Below are 14,984 nucleotides of genomic sequence, written 5' to 3'. Positions count from 1 at the left end.
AGCAGTTGGGCAAAACAATGGTGGTCATTCCGAGTTGATCGCTCGCTAGCAGTTTTTAGCAGCCGTGCCAACGCTATGCCGCCTCCCACTGGGAGTGTATTTTAGCTTGGCAGAAGTGCGAACGAAAGGATCGCAGAGCGGCTACAAAATTATTTTGTGCAGTTTCAGAGTAGCTTCAAACCTACTCAGCGCTTGCGATCACTTCAGACCATTTAGTTCCTCATTTGATGTCACAAACACGCCCTGCGTTCGCCCAGCCATGTCTACATTTTTCCTGGCATGCCTACGTTTTTTCGAACACTCCCTGAAACCGGTCAGTTGACACCCAGAAACACCCCCTTCCTGTCAATCACTCTGCGGCAGCCAGAGTGACTGAAAAGCATCGCTAGACCCTGTGTGAAACTACATTGTTCATTGTAATTAGAGATGTGCACCGGAAATTTTTCGGGTTTTGGTTTTGGATTCGGACGTGTTTTGCCAAAACCTCCCTGAAAATTTTTTGTCGGATTCGGGTGTGTTTTGGATTCGGGTAGTTTTTTACAAAAAAACCCTCAAAAACAGCTTAAATCATAGAATTTGGGGGTCATTTTGATCCCATAGTATTATTAACCTCAATAACCATAATTTCCACTCATTTTCAGTCTATTCTGAACACCTCACACCTCACAATATTATTTTTAGTCCTAAAATTTGCACCAAGGTCGCTGTGTGACTAAGCTAAGCGACACAAGTGGCCGACACAAACACCTGGCCCATCTAGGAGTGGCACTGCAGTGTCAGGCAGGATGGCACTTCAAAAAAATAGTCCCCAAACAGCACATGATGCAAAGAAAAAAAGAGGCACACCAAGGTCGCTGTGTGACTACGCTAAGCGACACAAGTGGCCGACACAAACACCTGGCCCATCTAGGAGTGGCACTGCAGTGTCAGACAGGATGGCACTTAAAAAAATAGTCCCCAAACAGCACATGATGCAAAGAAAAATGAAAGAAAAAAGAGGTGCAAGATGGAATTGTCCTTGGGCCCTCCCACCTACCCTTATGTTGTATAAACAGGACATGCACACTTTAATGAACCCATCATTTCAGCAACAGGGTCTGCCACACGACTGTGACTGAAATGACTGGTTGGTTTGGGCCCCCACCAAAAAAGAAGCAATCAATCTCTCCTTGCACAAACTGGCTCTACAGAGGCAAGATGTCCACCTCATCTTCATCCTCCGATTCCTCACCCCTTTCACTGTGTACATCCCCCTCCTCACAGATTATTAATTCGTCCCCACTGGAATCCACCATCTCAGATCCCTGTGTACTTTCTGGAGGCAATTGCTGCTGGTGAATGTCTCCACGGAGGAATTGATTATAATTCATTTTGATGAACATCATCTTCTCCACATTTTCTGGAAGTAACCTCGTACGCCGATTGCTGACAAGGTGAGCGGCTGCATTAAACACTCTTTCGGAGTACACACTGGAGGGAGGGCAATTTAGGTAGAATAAAGCCAGTTTGTGCAAGGGCCTCCAAATTGCCTCTTTTTCCTGCCAGTATACGTACGGACTGTCTGACGTGCATACTTGGATGCGTTCACTCATATAATCCTCCACCATTCTTTCAATGGTGAGAGAATCATATGCAGTGACAGTAGACGACATGTCAGTAATCGTTGGCAGGTCCTTCAGTCCGGACCAGATGTCAGCACTCACTCCAGACTGCTCTGCACCACCGTCAGCGGGTGGGCTCGGAATTCTTAGCCTTTTCCTCGCACCCCCAGTTGCGGGAGAATGTGAAGGAGGAGCTGTTGACGGGTCACGTTCTGCTTGACTTGACAATTTTCTCACCAGCAGGTCTTTGAACCTCTGCAGACTTGTGTCTGCTGGAAAGAGAGATACAACGTAGGTTTTAAATCTAGGATCGAGCACGGTGGCCAAAATGTAGTGCTCTGATTTCAACAGATTGACCACCCGTGAATCCTGGTTAAGCAAATTAAGGGCTCCATCCACAAGTCCCACATGCCTAGCGGAATCGCTCTGTTTTAGCTCTTCCTTCAATGTCTCCAGCTTCTTCTGAAAAAGCCTGATGAGGGGAATGACCTGACTCAGGCTGGCAGTGTCTGAACTGACTTCACGTGTGGCAAGTTCAAAGGGTTGCAGAACCTTGCACAACGTTGAAATCATTCTCCACTGCGCTTGAGTCGGGTGCATTCCCCCTCCTTTGCCTATATCGTGGGCAGATGTATAGGCTTGAATGGCCTTTTGCTGCTCCTCCATCCTCTGAAGCATATAGAGGGTTGAATTCCACCTCGTTACCACCTCTTGCTTCAGATGATGGCAGGGCAGGTTCAGGACTGTTTGCTGGTGCTCCAGTCTTCGGCACGCGGTGGCTGAATGCCGAAAGTGGCCCGCAATTCTTCGGGCCACCGACAGCATCTCTTGCACGCCCCTGTCATTTTTTAAATAATTCTGCACCACCAAATTCAATGTTTGTGCAAAACATGGGACGTGCTGGAATTTGCCCACATGTAATGCACGCACAATATTGGTGGCGTTGTCCGATGTCACAAATCCCCAGGAGAGTCCAATTGGGGTAAGCCATTCTGCGATGATGTTCCTCAGTTTCCGTAAGAGGTTGTCAGCTGTGTGCCTCTTATGGAAAGCGGTGATACAAAGTGTAGCCTGCCTAGGAACGAGTTGGCATTTGCGAGATGCTGCTACTGGTGCCGCCGCTGCTGTTCTTGCTGCGGGAGGCAATACATCTACCCAGTGGGCTGTCAGTCATATAGTCCTGAGTCTGCCCTGCTCCACTTGTCCACATGTCCGTGGTTAAGTGGACATTGGGTACAACTGCATTTTTTAGGACACTGGTGACTCTTTTTCTGACGTCTGTGTACATTTTCGGTATCGCCTGCCTAGAGAAATGGAACCTAGATGGTATTTGGTACCGGGGACACAGTACCTCAATCAAGTCTCTAGTTGCCTGTGAATTAACGGTGGATACCGGACACACGTTTCTCACCACCCAGGCTGACAAGACCTGAGTTATCCGCTTTGCAGCAGGATGACTGCTGTGATATTTCAACTTCCTCGCAAAGGACTGTTGGATAGTCAATTGCATACTGGAAGTAGTACAAGTGGTCTTCCGACTTCCCCTCTGGGATGACGATCGACTCCCAGCAGCAACAACAGCAGCGCCAGCAGCAGTAGGCGTTACACTCAAGAATGCATCGGAGGAATCCCAGGCAGGAGAGGACTCGTCATACTTGCCAGTGACATGGCCTGCAGGACTATTGGCTTTTCTGTGTAAGGTGGAAATTGACACTGAGGGAGTTGGTGGTGTGGTTTGCAGGAGCTTGGTTACAAGAGGAAGGGATTTAGTGGTCAGTGGACTGCTTCCGCAGTCATCCAAATTTTTTGAACTTGTCACTGACTTCTGATGAATGCGGTCCAGGTGACGTATAAGGGAGGATGTTCCTAGGTGGTTAACGTCCTTACCCCTACTTATTACAGCTTGACAAAGGCAACACACGGCTTGACACCTGTTGTCCGCATTTGTGTTGAAATAATTCCACACCGAAGAGGTGATTTTTTTATTTTTTTTTTTTTTTTTTTTTATTTTGACCAGGCATGTCAATGGCCATATTCGTCCCACGGACAACAGGTGTCTCCCCGGGTGCCGGAGTTAAACAAACCACCTCACCATCAGAATCCTCCTTGTCAATTTCCTCCCCAGCGCCAGCAACACCCATATCCTCATCCTGGTGTACTTCAACAGTGACATCTTCAATCAGGAACTGGACTGTGGGTGCTCCTTCCAGCACTTGCAGGGGGCGTGCAAATGGTAGAAGGCGCAAGCTCTTCCTGTCCAGTGTTGGGAAGGTCAGGCATCGCAACCGACACAATTGGACTCTCCTTGGGGATTTGTGATTTAGAAGAACGCACAGTTCTTTGCGGTGCTTTTGCCAGCTTAAGTCTTTTCATTTTTCTAGCGAGAGGATGAGTGCTTCCATCCTCATGTGAATCTGAACCATTAGCCATGAACATAGGCCAGGGCCTCAGCCGTTCCTTGCCACTCCGTGTCGTAAATGGCATATTGGCAAGTTTACGCTTCTCATCAGACGCTTTCAATTTTGATTTTTGGGTCATTTAACTGAACTTTTGTTTTTTGGGATTTTACATGCTCTCTACTATGACATTGGGCATCGGCCTTGGCAGACGACGTTGATGGCATTTCATCGTCTCGGCCATGACTAGTGGCAGCAGCTTCAGCACGAGGTGGAAGTGGATCTTGATCTTTCCCTATTTTAACCTCCACATTTTTGTTCTCCATTTTTTAATGTGTGGAATTATATGCCAGTATCAATAGCAATGGCCTACTACTATATATACTGCGCACAACTGAAATGCACCACCGGTATGGATGGATAGTATACTTGACAACACAGAGGTAGGTAGAGCAGTGGCCTTCCGTACCGTACTGCTATATATACTGGTGGTCACTGTCAGCAAACTACAAAACTAAAATGCACCACAGGTATAGAATCTAGATGGATAGTATACTTGACGACACAGTGGTAGGTAGAGCAGTGGCCTTCCGTACCGTACTGCTATATATACTGGTGGTCACTGTCAGCAAACTACAAAACTAAAATGCACCACAGGTATAGAATCTAGATGGATAGTATACTTGACGACACAGAGGTAGGTAGAGCAGTGGCCTTCCGTACCGTACTGCTATATATACTGGTGGTCACTGGTCAGCAAAACTCTGCACTGTACTCCTCCTATATAATATACTGGTGGTCCCCAGTACCCACAATAAAGCAGTGTGAGCACAGATATATGCAGCACACTGAGCACAGATATGGAGAGTTTTTCAGGCAGAGAACGGATAAAACTGGTGGTCACTGATCAGCAAAACTCTGCACTGTACTCCTCCTATATAATACAGCTGCTCCCCAGTCCCCACAATTAAGCAATAAGCACAAAAATATTTGCAGCAACATTAATAAACGGAGAGGACGCCAGCCACGTCCTCTCCCTAACATTTCCAATGCACGAGTGAAAATGGCGGCGACGCGCGGCTCCTTATATAGAATCCGAATTTCGCGAGAATCCGACAGCGGGATGATGACGTTCGGGCTCGCTCGGGTTAACCGAGCCATACGGGAGAATCCGAGTATGCCTCGGACCCGTGTAAAATGGGTGAAGTTCGGGGGGGTTCGGTTTCCGAGGAACCGAACCCGCTTATCACTAGTTGTAATAGTACGTCGCGCGTGCACGCATGTGCAGAAGTGCCTTTTTTTTGCCCCATCGCTGCACAGCGAACATCTCGGAATGACCCCCCATGTGCACTGCAGGGGGGGCAGATATAACATGTGTAGAGAGAGTTAGATTTGGGTGTGGCGTGTTCAAACTGAAATCTAAACTGCAGTGTAAAAATAAAGCAGCCAGTATTTACCCTGCACAGAAATAAAAGAACCCACCCAAATCTAACTCTCTGCACAGGTTATATCTGCCCCCTCTACAGTGCAGATGAGGGGTCATTCCGACCCGATTGCTCGCTGCAGTTTATCGCAGTGCAGCGATTGTGTCGGAACTGCGCATGCGCCTGCTCCGCTGTGCGCTGGCCACACGTCAGCCGTTGTTGCCTTGCGATCGCCTCTGAGGCAGATGCGGTCGCTGGGCGGGAGGGGGATGGATGGCGGCGTTAAGCCGCCGTTTAGGGGGCACGGCATGGCCAACGCATGCGTAGCCAGACTGTTACATGCAGCCGCTGCGACTCGGGGCAGCGAAGAGGTTCTCCCAGCCAGCCGCAGGAGCTGTGCTGGCCGTGAGTAACTCCTGAGATGCAAAAGCATCGCCGCTGTGCGATGCTTTTGCATTTCTGCGTGGGAAGGGGGGGGGGGGAGGGGGCGCTGACATGTGGGGCAGACTAGCCCTGTGCTGAGTGTCCCCCCGCATGTCTGAGTGCCTGATCGTAGCTGTGCTAAATTTAGCACAGCTACGATCAACTCAGAATGACCCCCATTGTTTTGCCCAACTGCTGACAAATTTGCTGCTGCGATCAACTCTGAATTAGGCCCTAAAACCTGAACTGTTAGTGTGCCTTGAGGACCGAAGTTGTGAATGCTTGCATTATATACATTCTACTAACATATTACAGCTATTGCATGAGATTTCCAGATCACAACAATGGTTCTGCTATTAAAACCAAAGTTTAACTCGAAATTTATTGCTGAGAGGCTTACGCATTTCGAACACAGTGAGGGCGTGTTCATGCAAATGTGGGCTATGAAGAGCTGGATATAAGCGATGATTGCTCCTAGTCAGAGGCGTATGTACTCATTGGCCAGGATGGCACTCGCCAGGGCGCCTGCCGAGGAGGGGCGCCACTCGACGGTGCCACCCGTGGGCAGCGGGTAGGTACACTTTGTAGAGGCAGCACCTTTGATCCCTTTCCCCTGGCACTTCCTCACCCGCCCGGGAACAACCACGGCAGGCAGCAACGGCAGCAATGGTAATTGGTGCGGCACGGCACCGCATTACAAAAGAAAACTCTGCATAAACTCCAGCTTCCAGCAGCCCTTGCTGCCGGAGCTCACAGAAGCAAGGGCTGCTGGGAGCTGTAGTTTATGCAGAGTTTTCTTTATTGTAATACAGTGCGGTGTCGGACACAGTGGCTTCCGCTGCTGCCTGCCACGGTTGTTGCTTTCCATGCACCTTGTTTTGCTCAAAATAGACTGATTTACCTACAGTACATCTCTGCGTCAGGCCCACAGTAGACTCCTGGGGATAAATTTACTAAGATGGGGGTTCTATTTTAGAAGGGATGTTGCCCATAGCAACCAATCAGATTCTACTTCTCATTTATATAGCACCTTCTAGAAGATAATACCTGGAATCTGATTGGTTGCTATAGGCAACATCCCATCTTAAATAGAACTCCCATCTTTACCCCCTGGTGTAGGCAGATGCCGATACTCATGACAATACAGAGGTATAACTACTGTAGAAAGCACTAAACCCACTCTTAAAACCAGCTCTGACTCTTGGCTAAAGTTACACCTCGTTCCAACATCTATCACTCTCATTACGTTACACTAATTGTACATGGCAACTACACAGTTAGCAATGGTGCACGCATGGGGGGTTGCGAGTACTTGGAACACCCTACTCCTCCCGATGAGCCAAATTTTCTATTTTTGAGATGGAGGCACAGCTATTTCCGTCTCAGCTAAAAGCAGCAATGTCGATCCCGACCGTGGAGCTGCTGCACTGCTGCAGCAACAGTGAGCTACTGTATGTACAGTATGTACAGTAGCTCTCTGCATACAGAATGTCTAGGGAGGAGCTGCTGGCTGCGCATGCTCAGCCACAGCAGTTCCCTCCGTCCTCACACTGCCACCTGTCTGCTTCCAGCCCCTGGGGGAACAGTATGCATAAACCTGTATGTATGTAGTTGTAGCCATATATGTATGTGTATGTATACACAGATATATAGCTATATATATCTATATGTATATATATATGTGTGTGTATGTGTATATATATATATATATATATATATATATATATATATATATATATGTATATATATATATGTATGTATGTATATAATTGGATACGGTTGTTAGGTCGACAGTCATTAGGTCGACATGGTCTTTAGGTCGCCAGGTCGACATGAGTTTTATACACACACACACACACACACACACACACACACACACACACACACACACACACACACACACACACACACACACACCCACCCCCCCCCCCCCACGGAAACCCCCCTGACTAAATCTTCCTTTTGCCACTGGTTATCAACACAAGCCGTCCCACCTAGTAACAATGACTGACAATTTCAGGTGCAATTACAGTACATATAAATGTTGACAGATGTTTTAGGACACCAAAATTATTTGACAAGAAAATTGCAATGTTCTAAAGACATGAAATGGAGGAATGCTGTTTCAGTGCAACATGAAAGAGGAATGCTGTTCCTGTGTCTCATTCTAGCAGTTCTGCTGCATAGAAGGCTTGTGTTCTAAGGCACTGCCTCAAGTATGTATGGCTTGCTCACCATTTTTCAAATTAAGTGCTATCATTACTAATTCTAGTAGAATACTTATATACACTGTATGTGAAATACAGTACCTAATTTTCATTTTCAAGATTTTATATACTGTATACTGGGTTCACTACGATATGCCGGCGGTCGGGCTCCCGGCGACCAGCATACTGGCGCGGTGAGCCCGACCGCCGGCTTACCGACAGTGTGGCGAGCGCAAATGAGCCCCTTGCGGGCACGCTACGGGCACGGTGGCGCGCTACGCGCGCCACACTATTTTATTCTCCCTCCAGGGGGGTTGTGGACCCCCACGAGGGAGAATAAGTGTCGGTATGCTGGCTGTCGGGCTCCCGGCGCCGGTATGCTGGTCGCCGGGAGCCCGACCGCCGGCATACTGAAGACCACCCCTGTATACTGTATGGTATTTTACAAGTATATTTGGCAGTTCGCTAGCCTTTATGCAGGGTTTTTCTCCTCTCTTATTCCTCCCATAACCCCCCATTCCTCGCATTTTGCCCATTCTTCCATCTGTTCCACCCATCTCTTCCAATCTTCCCCCTATTCCTCCCATCTACAATTATTCCTCTCATCTCACTGTATTTCTCCTTTCTCCTCCTATTCCTCATATCTCCCCATATTCCTCCCTTATCTTCCTATTTCTCCTTCTATTTCTTCATTCTTCTAATATTCCTCCTTCACCTCCTATTCCTCCCTTCTTCTCTTATTGCTCCCGTTTTCCCCTATTTCTTCCTTCTCCTCCTTTTCCTCCTCCTATTCTTCCTTTCTTCTATTTCTCCCTTCTCCTCTTATTGCTTCCATATCCCCCTATTCCTCCATTCTCCTCTTATTGCTCCTGTATCCCCTATTTCTTCCTTCTCCTCTTATTCCTCTCGTCTTCCACTATTCCTCCCTTATCCTCCTATTTCTTCCTTCTATTCCTCCTCCTATTCCTCTCTTCTCCTCCTATTCATTCCTTCTCTTCCTATTCCTCTTTTCCTATTTCTCCCTTCTCCTCCTATTCCTCTTCTTTCCTCCTATTCCTCCTCATTTTCCACTCTATTCCTCCCATCTTCCCCAATTCCTCCTGTTCCTGAGATCTACCCCATATTCCTTACTCCTCTTGTTCCTTTCTCCTCCTCCTCCTCCTCCTCCTCCTCCTATTCCTCCCATCTACCCCTATTCCTCCCTTATCCTCCTATTCCTCCCATCTACCCCTATTCCTCCCTTATCCTCTTATTCCTCCCATCTACCCCTATTCCTCCCTTATCCTCTTATTCCTCCCATCTACCCCTATTCCTCCCTTATCCTCTTATTCCTCCCATCTACCCCTATTCCTCCCTTATCCTCTTATTCCTCCCATCTACCCCTATTCCTCCCTTATCCTCTTATTCCTCCCATCTACCCCTATTCCTCCCTTATCCTCTTATTCCTCCCATCTACCCCTATTCCTCCCTTATCCTCTTATTCCTCCCATCTACCCCTATTCCTCCCTTATCCTCTTATTCCTCCCATCTACCCCTATTCCTCCCTTATCCTCTTATTCCTCCCATCTACCCCTATTCCTCCCTTATCCTCTTATTCCTCCCATCTACCCCTATTCCTCCCTTATCCTCTTATTCCTCCCATCTACCCCTATTCCTCCCTTATCCTCTTATTCCTCCCATCTACCCCTATTCCTCCCTTATCCTCTTATTCCTCCCATCTACCCCTATTCCTCCCTTATCCTCTTATTCCTCCCATCTACCCCTATTCCTCCCTTCACCTCCTTCTCCTCATATTCTTCCTGTCTCCCTCTATTTCTCTCATCTCCCCCATTCCTCCTCCTATTCCTTCCTCCTCCTCTTATTTATCCCGTCTCTCCCTATTTTTCCCATCTCCCCCCTATTCCTTCCCCTGTTCATCCCATAAGGGTGAGCATCTTGCATTGTGTTCTCTCAGACACAAAGGAGATGTAGAGGGAGGGATGTGGTACGGGCATGGGTGCATAGACTTATAGGGTTGGTAGAAGGTGAAGAGGGAGGAAGCTGAGGAGAGTTCACTATGCTAGATTTATTCACAGGGGTGTAAAAGAGGTGAAGAGAGAGGGAGGTGAGGCGGGCTTGGTATTATGCTTAGCAAAGTCTCATGGGTGTCCTGCAGGCAGGAACATTGCTGGCTTATGGGTGAGGTTTGAGCGCAAAGAGTTTTATTTCCTCCACTTTGGCGGTTGAGATGTTAATACATCTCTACATTATTGATTCCTACTTCACCTTTATTAGAGAGCAATAGCGGCATGCTAAGTGCCAATATAGTACATCTACTCCACAATATAATGTCTTTACAACTATCACATGTTTCAAAGCAGAGTTTTAATACACCAGGAAGGGCTGTAACTAGGTATGTGCGGCTGGTGCCGTTGCCCAGGTTGCATGGCCGAGGAGGCGACACTTTCTCTGCCCACCTCTATATGGCATACACCAGTGACATCATGGTGTCATATACAGTATGGTGGGGTATGCGCAGGTCACTGGCACTAGGAGCATATTCATTCATGATGACCTAGTGCAGAATTAACTCTAAACAGAGTCTTGTTAATGTATTTTGCTATAAATGGAGTAACAGCAGCACCCGGGGGGTCCACTATCAGTAATGTGGAAACTAAAGGGGGGTACACACGGAGAGATCCGTGTTTAATATCTAAGCAATCTGACTAGATTGCTTAGATTTTAAGCATGGATCTGTTGTATGTATGCCCCCAGCGATAGCAATGCGCGGCCCTGCGCATCGCTATCGCCGGTGCTAGATTGAGCCTGCATGCAGGCTCAATCTAGTGGGTCCGTCACTTCAGCGCTGTGTGAAGTGAGCGGAACCCCGTTGTCGTCCCCCGTCGCTTAGCACATCGCGCTGTGCTGAGCGGGGTGAGAGATGTGTGCTGAGCGGTCTGTGTTAAGATCGCTCAGCACACATCTCTCCTGTCAGCAGCGGTGCAAGTATGCGGGTACGCTCGAGTACAGAGTACCCTTAAGAATTTGGCAGCGGGTACGCAGTACCACCTGCCACACACTTTGCCATTACCACAATTATAATGTGGTACACAGCAGTAAGACCATGGTGCTCGGCAGCATGACAGCTCCTCCTACTTTCTCAGGGTTTCTGGGAGTGCGACAGTGGCTGTATTTTCCTGTTATAATGGAGGCATTACTATATATTGTTATTAAATTGGGGGCATTACTATATTATTTCTATTATACTGGAGGTATCACTATATATTTCTATTATACTGGAGGCATTACTATATATTTTTAGCCTTGCCTCCAGATTAAGAAAAAAAAGTGGCTATCGTGTGGCCACGCGGCTAGTGTCATGTAGCCACACCCACTAGCGGCATGTGGCCACGCCCCTTCACAACACATGACCACACTCATTTTTCGGCACTCAGTACCACTAAGAAAATATTTCTACTTGCACCACTGCCTGTCAGTGCTGGCCTTAATGGGCCCTACACACTGGCAGATCTGCCGCCGAGCTGTCCGACGGCGGATACGTCCGACGGGCAACCCGGCGGCAGGGGGGGTGACGGGGGGAGTGAAGTTTCTTCACTCCCCCCGTCACCCGGCTCCATAACACTGCATGCTGATATGGACAATCTCGTTCATATTGGCCTGCATGCATAAGCGACGGGGCACCAACGATTAACGAGCACGGGGCCGCGCATCATTAATCGTTGGTGCCTACACACTGCACGATATGAACGAGTTCTCGTTTATTAATGAACGAGAACGTTCATATCGTGCAGTATTAGCTGCCAGTGTGTAGGGCCCTTAAGAGTGCAGTAGCTAGCATTGCACCACCAGTAGCTCTTATCACTTTGTTGGTTTATAAATAAAGGCTTTTAATCTGTTATTATTGTATCTAAAGTTCAAAGTTACATGTTGAGATAAAGCAAGCAATGTATGATATTTATGACAGCGCATATAATTATTTATTCACCGCTTCCTGTTGTCCAATATGTAGTATATGTAATGTCAGAAGAGCAGGAGAAAACGTACAGGTTTCAGGTCAGAAACACAGACTGCTGTTGTGTCGCAGTACTGGTGGTCATTCCGAGTTGATCGCTCGCTAGCAGTTTTTAGCAGCTGTGCAAATGCTATGTCGCCTCCCACTGGGAGTGTATTTTAGCTTAGCAGAAGTGAAACGAAAGGATCGCAGAGCAGCTACAAAGTTTTTTTTTTTTGTGCAGTTTTAGAGTAGCTCAAAACCTACTCAGCACTTGCGAAGACTTCAGACTGTTCAGTTCCTGTTTTAACGTCACAAACACGCCCTGCGTTCGCCCAGCCACGCCTGCATTTTTCCTGGCACGCCTGCGTTTTTTCGAACACTCCCTGAAAACGGTCAGTTGTCACCCAGAAACGCCCACTTCATGTTAATCACTCTGCGGCCAGCAGTGCGACTGAAAAGCTTTGCTAGACCTTGTGTGAAATGACATCGTTCGTTGTAATAGTACGTTGTGCGTGCGCATTGTGCCGCATGCGCAGAAGTGCTGTTTTTTTGCCTCATCGCTGCACAGCGAGCGAATGCAGCTAGCGATCAACTCGGAATGACCCCCACTGTACGATTTACAGCATAGTATTACATACGTCCTTGTGTTCAGAGCTGGCGTTTGAAAACAAAACAATAATAATACGTTATCACCCATCCTCCCCCACCTTGCCTTCCAAACAATTCCACTTGCTGGGTTCCTATCAGCAGTGATATCATTGGCCGCACAGGCGTCTGTACTCACTGAACTCTGATTAGCCTGCCAAGGTTCAGTCTAGGGCAGGAAACATTGCGTTTGGCAGCACTGAGCTGGACTCTTTAATAACTTGGGGTTATGTTGATGTGTGAGCGTGGATAGGTCTCTCTTCAGTGCCTCCACCTCAATCTGACTCTCGCTTCTTGGGATACTAGCTCTTGGTGACTCCTACCAGTGCTTGACTTGGGAAATCCTGACTATTGACCTAATTCAAGGTTGATTGCAACACAACATTTTCCTCTAACGGGCAAAACCATGTGCACTGCAGGTGGGGCAGATATAACATGTGCAGAGAGACTTAGATTTGGGTGGGGTGTGTTCAAACTTCAAACTGAAATCTAAATTGCAGAGTAAAAATAAAGCAGCCAGTATTTACCATGCACAGAAACATTATAACCAACCCAACTCTCTGCACATGTTACATCTGCCCCACCTGCAGTGCACATGGTTTTGCCCATTAGAGCAAAATGTTGATTTGCAATCAACCTTGAATTAAGCACTATAAAAGGATAATTACTGATGGTTATTTAAACCCACCAGCCCCTTGGCTTATTTATTAGTGGATGAAATATATTTAAGGCAGGGACTCAATGGATAATAATATGAAGAATATATACTGTCCTTGAATAATGGATGCAGGCAGTCGGAATACTGATGCTGGAATTAGTGATGAGCGGGTTCGGTTTCTCGGAAACCGAACCCCCCCGAACTTCACGCTTTTTACACGGGTCCGAGGCAGACTCGGATCTTCCCGCCTTGCTCGGCTAACCCGAGCGCGCCCGAACGTCATCATCCCGCTGTCGGATTCTCGCGAGGCTCGTATTCTATCGCGAGACTCGGATTCTATATAAGGAGCCGCGCGTCGCCGCCATTTTCACACGTGCATTGAGATTGATAGGGAGAGGACGTGGCTGGCGTCCTCTCCGTTTAGAATAGAAATAGATAGTGAGAGTGAGACACTTGATTTACTGGAGCTTAGGAGTACTCAGAGAGTGCAGAGTTTACTAGTGACTGACCAGTGACCACCAGTGCAGTTTTATTATTATTTAATATAATCCGTTCTCTGCCTGAAAAAAAACGATACACAGTGACACAGTAACTGTATACCATATCTGTGCTCGGCCTCAGTGTGCTGCATCATCTATGTATATCTGACTGTGCTGAGTGCTCACTGCTCACACAGCTTAATTGTGGGGGAGACTGGGGAGCAGTTATAGCAGGAGTACATATATTTAACAGTGTACACTTTTGCTGCCAGAGTGCCACTGCCAGTGTGACTGACCAGTGACCACCAGTATATTGTGATTGTCTGCCTGAAAAAGTTAAACACTCGTCGTGTGGTGTTTTTATTCTATAAACGCATTCTGCTGACAGTGTCCAGCAGGTCCGTCATTATATAATATATACCTGTCCTGCAGTAGTGATATAGATAGATATATATATATATATATATATATATATATATATATATATATATATATATATATATATATATATATATATATATATAATTTTATATCATTATCATCCAGTCTATACTAGCAGCAGACGCAGTACGGTAGTCCACGGCTGTAGCTACCTCTGTGTCGGCAGTCGCTCGTCCATAATTGTATACCTACCTGTGGTGGGTTTTTTCTTCTATCTTCTTCATACTAGTAGTTAACTTTAGGAGTCAGCAGTGCTGACAGTGTCCAGCAGGTCCGTCATTATATAATATATACCTGTCCGGCTGCAGTAGTGATATATAGATATATATATATATATATATATATATATATATATATATATTTTTTTTTTATATCATTATCATCCAGTCTATATTAGCAGCAGACGCAGTATGGTAGTCCACGGCTGTAGCTACCTCTGTGTCGGCAGTCGCTCGTCCATCCATAAGTATACTAGTATCCATCCATCTCCATTGTTTACCTGAGGTGCCTTTTAGTTGTGCCTATTAAAATATGGAGAACAAAAATGTTGAGGTTCCAAAAATAGGGAAAGATCAAGATCGACTTCCACCTCGTGCTGAAGCTGCTGCCACTAGTCATGGCCGAGACGATGAAATGCCATCAAAGTCGTCTGCCAAGGCCGATGCCCAATGTCATAGTACAGAGCATGTAAAATCCAAAACACCAAATATCAGTAA

General features: G+C 46.9%; 1 protein-coding gene across 8 annotated transcripts in view; it reads left to right on the top strand.

The window, feature by feature from the left end:
- The window catches only part of SLC5A9 (solute carrier family 5 member 9), a 166,506-nt gene that overhangs the window by 49,519 nt on the left and 102,003 nt on the right, over positions 1-14,984 (top strand). The gene's annotated exons all lie outside the window — the stretch shown is intronic.

The sequence above is a fragment of the Pseudophryne corroboree genome, chromosome 9, assembly GCF_028390025.1.
Source record: "Pseudophryne corroboree isolate aPseCor3 chromosome 9, aPseCor3.hap2, whole genome shotgun sequence".
Lineage (NCBI taxonomy): Eukaryota > Metazoa > Chordata > Amphibia > Anura > Myobatrachidae > Pseudophryne > Pseudophryne corroboree.
The sequence above is the reverse complement of the archived record's forward strand: the minus strand, read 5'-3'. Positions and strand labels throughout refer to the sequence as shown.